Here is a 5,887-nt window from a genome sequence, read left to right as displayed (position 1 = left end):
ATTATTCTGTAAGTCAGCCAACTCACAGAAGACCTGTTAACTTTAATTATGTCTTCCCATCAAAACTACTAGCAGGTGTAATTGGCAGATTTGACCAATACACTTATACATTATAATAGACAACATGCTTGTCTAAATGCAATAATGCATTCACTTGTGAGGTGTTGAATGTGTGAAGACTCTCTCTCTCTCTCTTTCTATGTGTGTGCGCATGCGTGTGTATGTGCATGCGCGTGTGCATATTATTGCACTCTTCATGCACCTCTATCTATAGATGTTAATATCTCTCTTCCTCTATCTCGCATAAGTACAACTAGTGCTTACTACATAAACATTCTAGTAACTTCCATTGGCAATTGGCCATCAACATAAGGTCTGTTTTTTATATTTATAACTGCTTGTATCATTTGTTTGATAGCATATAGTACTAAATATGTGAATCAACTACATGAAAAACCCATGTTAATCAACATTTATCGATGCACTTAACGTCTTCAACTACATGAAAAATGATGTGAATCAACAATTTCTTGATGAAAAATGTAGTGGTTGATTTTTGAAATAGAAGAGGGTTTGAAGATGAATAAGATTGACATGACAAAAAATGCAATGATTGATGTTTAGAAATAAAAGAGGAACAACAAAATAGAAGTAGAGTTCTTAGTTCAATTGAGTAGTTGCAAGGATGATAAAAATATGATAAAGAAGATCTAAATGCAACAAAGGAGATACATTAAGTAAAACTCAAGGAGAATTGAACCCCTAAACACATTGATGTAGTGTGTCTTACCAAGGAGTGTATTTACAACTCAAAAAAATAAAAACATAAAGAGGGCTATTGCTTTTGTAATTATCCATATCTCAAAAGCATCTCTCTCTCTCTCTCTCTCTCTCTCTCTCTCTCTCTCTCTCTCTCTCTCTCTCTCTCTCTCTCTCTCTCTCTCTCTCTCTCTCTCTCTCTCTCTCTCTCTCTCTCTCTCTCTCTCTCTCTCTCTCTCTCTCTCTCTCTCTCTCTCTCTCTCTCTCTCTCTCTCTCGTGCAACTACCAAGACATTCTAAGAAAAGATCAACTCCATAACTTTGAGCCTCAAAAAAGATATTATATACACATTTGCATTGTGATGAATGTCCTTAAGTGAGTTCAAAATATAACATTTTTATAATAACAAATGAAATGTAGCAAATCATGAGAAAGTCCTTAAGTATGGAAAGGTATTTTACACACACCCCTTATGGGGACTAAACTATCGATTCTTGCCAACACTACTTAGCATTTTCTAGCTATTTTGATCCATCTATGTGTTTAAACAATACTTAGGATTAGAGCATTCACTTAATAGAGATGTGTGACATGGCACCAAATGAAAGGTTACAGTGTGAACCTTAGATTATATACATTGTACAATGATCACTAATTTCAAGAGCAAATCCATGCTAGATTGCTCAATTTAAGAGCAAATCCATGTTGGTTGTAGATTGCCTTCTCGAGGGGTAGTATCCAGAGAAATTGAATAGCTCATAGATACTAATATAGAGACACTTTAAAGAATCATGAGCTATAAATACATTTGTACAAGCTCTCTTGAATGGAGGCTACTTTGATTCACTATGTCCACTTATGCTCATCTAAGAGCACATTTGTACAACATTGACACTATGGTATGATTTTGGATAAATCCTATTAGAGATTGCATCTTCACCATGATATGATTTAGCAATGAAGGATATAAATTGTGTTTCATCAATGAGATATCCTACTTAAAGGGGCTAGTGTGAGGGGCAGCTAATAGGGTGCAATCGATGCATTTAGGGAACTCATCAAGCACCAAAGCACAATGGAAGTGGACATGTGTCCAAAGAGTAGGAGGATCTATTGACTAGTTTTGAGGGCAGGGTGTAGTTTGATATCAAAGTTAGGGCCTTGATACTGGCTACACATCATGACCTGAGCAATGTTGTGGACTGATGGGGAGGGCTGCCCTTGACTCACACAATGGATCTGAGCTCCTTGGGCACTTTTGCGAGGCTGCAAACTGCCACTTGTACACCAGCTCAAGAATCCTCTCCCTCCCCTCCCTCATGAGGCTAAAGTATGTCATCCTCTCGAGTAGTATGAGAATGTAAGCCACGTTTCTAGGACAAGAAGCCATACCCCTCGCTACTAAAGTGGTTGATCACACACTATTGGGAAAATCCCTTCCTAGAAGCCAAATTTGGAGGTGCTTTGGCAATGGACTCATATACCCCACTCGGATATTGGCTATGCTTTCCACCTCTATGGTTTCAAAGGGAAGGTTGACCTGCATAGCCTGCATCTTGTGCAACTTGATGAGAATGAAAGGTGAGAAGGATCGAAGCTTGCACACGAGCTATGGCGGGAGAGCAAGAGCAAGAGAGAGAGAGAGACAAGAAATGGGAACTCCAACAGTCACAATGTGTGACCGGGCCTTCCTTTATTTACTAGTCACTAAAATGAATGTAAAGAATAAAGTGACGTGACGGGCGCCCGCCACCTGCAGTGTGCAGTGGCGGGTACTGTCAGTGTAGTAATACATGGGGCGGCACGGCGGAGGCGCCTTTACATACACGGGACGGCACGGCGGATGCGCCTTTACCCCAACAACCTCCCACTTAAAGGCGAATCTGCCCCAGTGAGAGAGAAAAGAAAAGAAAAAAGACAGTACAACTATACATAGGTACAAGGGATGAGGAAAGGCAACATCTCATCCAATGCCCATCAATCTCCTAAGGAAGGCAAAGCGCTCAGTAGTGAGGCTTTTCGTGAGCAGATCTACAGGATTCTCATCAATGGAGATCTTGACAAGGTCAACAGACTTGTCCTCTAGGACACCACGTATGAAGTGATACCTCACCTCAATGTGTTTTGTCTTCGCATGGAAGACCAGATTCTTAGCCAACTGAATGGCACTCATAGAATCCGAATGCAGTGTAGGTATAGCATCAATCCCAAGGTCAACAACTAGACGGCCTAGCCATATGGCCTCCTTGCAAGCCTCAGTGGCTGCAACATACTCGGCCTCAGTGGTAGACAAAGCCGTACACTTCTGAACCCTGGACATCCAAGAGACAACACCTCCAGCATAGGTGAATACATAGCCAAAAGTGGACTTCCTACTATCTGCATGTCCTGCATAATCGGAGTCAGTGTACCCCACGACCCCTGTATCCTGGCTGCCATAGCAAATACACATATATGTTGTGCCCTTCAGGTACCTCATGATACCCTTTACGGCATCCCAATGTTTACTGCCAGGTACCTCATGATACCCTTTACAGCATCCCAATGTTTCCTACCAAGTGTAGCCATATAGCGTACCACAACACCAACTGCAAAGGCAATATCTGGACGAGTGGCTATCATGGCATACATCAAACTGCCCACTGCTGAAGCATAAGGGATCTGGGCCATCTCGGCCCTCTGCTCATCTGTCTGCGGACAATCGGCATGTGATACCTTCACATAAGAAGGCAATGGACAGCCAATAGGCTTTACGTCCTGCATGCAGAAGCGCTCAAGGACTTTATGAATATACTCCCTCTGTGACAAGTAGAGGAGTCCCTGATGCCTGTCGCGTCTAATGCGCATACCAAGGATATGAGAGGCCTGTCCCAAATCCTTCATCTCAAAGCTCTTCTTCAGCTGAGATTTAAGAGCATCTAGCTCATCATGAGCTTTCCCTGTAATCAGCATATCATCCACATAGAGTACCAAAATAAGCAATGAACAATCACTGGCTTTCTTCATGTAAAGACACGGATCCATAGCACTCCTGGTGTAGCCCTGTGTGACTACATAAAGGCATCAAACTTATGATACCATTCCCTAGGTGCCTGCTTCAAGCCATAAAGACTTTTCTTCAACTTGCACACTAGGTGCTCCCTTCCAGGTTCTGCAAAGCCCTTAGGCTGCTCCATATAGATCTCATCATGCAAGTCCCCATGTAAGAAAGCCGTCTTGACATCCATCTGATATAGATCTAAGTCAAGCTGAGCAACCAAAGCCAAGACCAAGCGCAGGGTGGTCATCTTAACCACAGGAGAAAAGACTTCATCAAAGTCTACACCATGCTCCTGCTTAAAATCCTTTGCTACCAGTCTAGCCTTGTATGCCGGCTTGGGGTGTTCAGGGGTACTTTTCAGCTTGTACACCCACTTGCATGGCAAAGCCTTCTTGCCCTTAGGCAAGGCAACCAAATCCCAAGTCTCATTCTTATGCAAGGAGTCGATCTCAGATTGCATAGCCCTCTCCCAGGAGTGACTATCACCCCTGCGCATAGCCTCATCATAAGTGAAAGGCTCTCATGCATCTATAACCAAAACATAATGCATAGAGGGCTGAAATCTATTAGGTGGACGTCTGTCTCTAGCAGACCGTCTCACTGCAGGCTCTACTGCTTGCCCAGCTGCCTGTCCAACACTCTGACCATGAGCATCTGCCGCAGCTGTAGGCTATCCAACTGGCTGTGCAAGAGCTCTAGGCTCCTCCTGAAAGATCACTCTGCGGATCTCAACCACCTTCTCAGGCTGCCTGTGCATCTTGTCTTCATGGAAGACTACATCATGGCTGCGTACTATTTTTCGCGCCTGCGGATCCTATAGGCGATAGCCCATCTCTCCTGAATCACCATAACCAAGAAAGATGCATTTAATGCTCTTTGGATCCAACTTACTCCTCTTGTCCTTGGGCACATTGCAGAATGCCTCACATCCAAAGACACGGAGATGCGCATAAGAGGGTGGCTTACCAGCCCAAACTTCCTCTGCAACCTGGAAATTTAATCCACTAGAAGGCGATCGGTTTATGACATGCACTGCCATACTAACTGCCTCAACCCAAAAGCTCTGTGGTAGGCCTGCATGGCTAAGCATAGAGCGGACACGCTCCTGAATAGTCCTGTTCATATGCTCAGCCAAACCATTCTGGGGTGGGGTGTAAGGGGCGGTCAACTGACGCTTAATACCGCTGTCATCACAAAACTGCTCAAAAGCACGTGAGACATATTCTCCCCCATTGTCAGTCCTAAGGCATTTCAGCCTATACCCAGTCTGGTTCTCAACAAGAGCAAGCCAACGCTGAAAGACTGCCAAGACATCGGACTTTTGCTTTATGGGATAAGCCCACACTTTCCTAGAAAAATCATCAATGAAGGTAACAAAGTATTTCGCGCCACCCATAGACATACACGGCATGGCCTACACGATTTCTTATGTGTAGACCTATTCTGCTTACCATAAAGACAATGATCACACGAGTCAAAACGTGCATAGTCCAAAGATGGAAGATACTGCAAACCAGATAACATTTTCATTCCCTTCAAAGACATATGCCCCAAACGGGCATGCCAAAGTGATACATGTGGGATAGAACCCACTGCCAAAACATGGTCTACAGAAGACCCAGATACAACAAGAGGATAGAGGCTGCCAACCTTGGCGCCTCTAGCAAGCACAAGTCTGCCTCTAGTAATCTTCCAGACAGAATCCCCAAAATAAGACATAAGACTGCGTGTAAGTGCAGGTACATGACGTACATCCCTGAGCAAAAAGGAACTGCCAGTGGAAAACTGCAACTGAATATCTTCACAGCCCACAATATCAAGAGACCTATCATCTCCAAGTCTGACTGATCCAGATACAGTACGGTAAGAGTGAAACCACTCACGGTAAGGCGTCACATGGAAGGACGCACCTGAATCCAATAACCAACACTGTGCATACATACTAGGTGTCTCAGTCAAGTGTAAGGCATCAGAAGAACTAGCTGCAAGTATGAATTCATCACCACCATCGGAATCCTCGGTCTGCGTGACATTAATTTCCTCAATCTTGACGCTGGACTTCACAGGTACTATGCTGCGATCAGAGG

This window comes from Lygodium microphyllum, chromosome 6, assembly GCF_053477565.2.
Source record: "Lygodium microphyllum isolate KBCC chromosome 6, Lygodium_microphyllum_v1.1.10, whole genome shotgun sequence".
NCBI classification, from domain to species: Eukaryota; Viridiplantae; Streptophyta; class Polypodiopsida; order Schizaeales; family Lygodiaceae; genus Lygodium; species Lygodium microphyllum.
Note: the sequence above shows the minus strand (reverse complement) of the source record.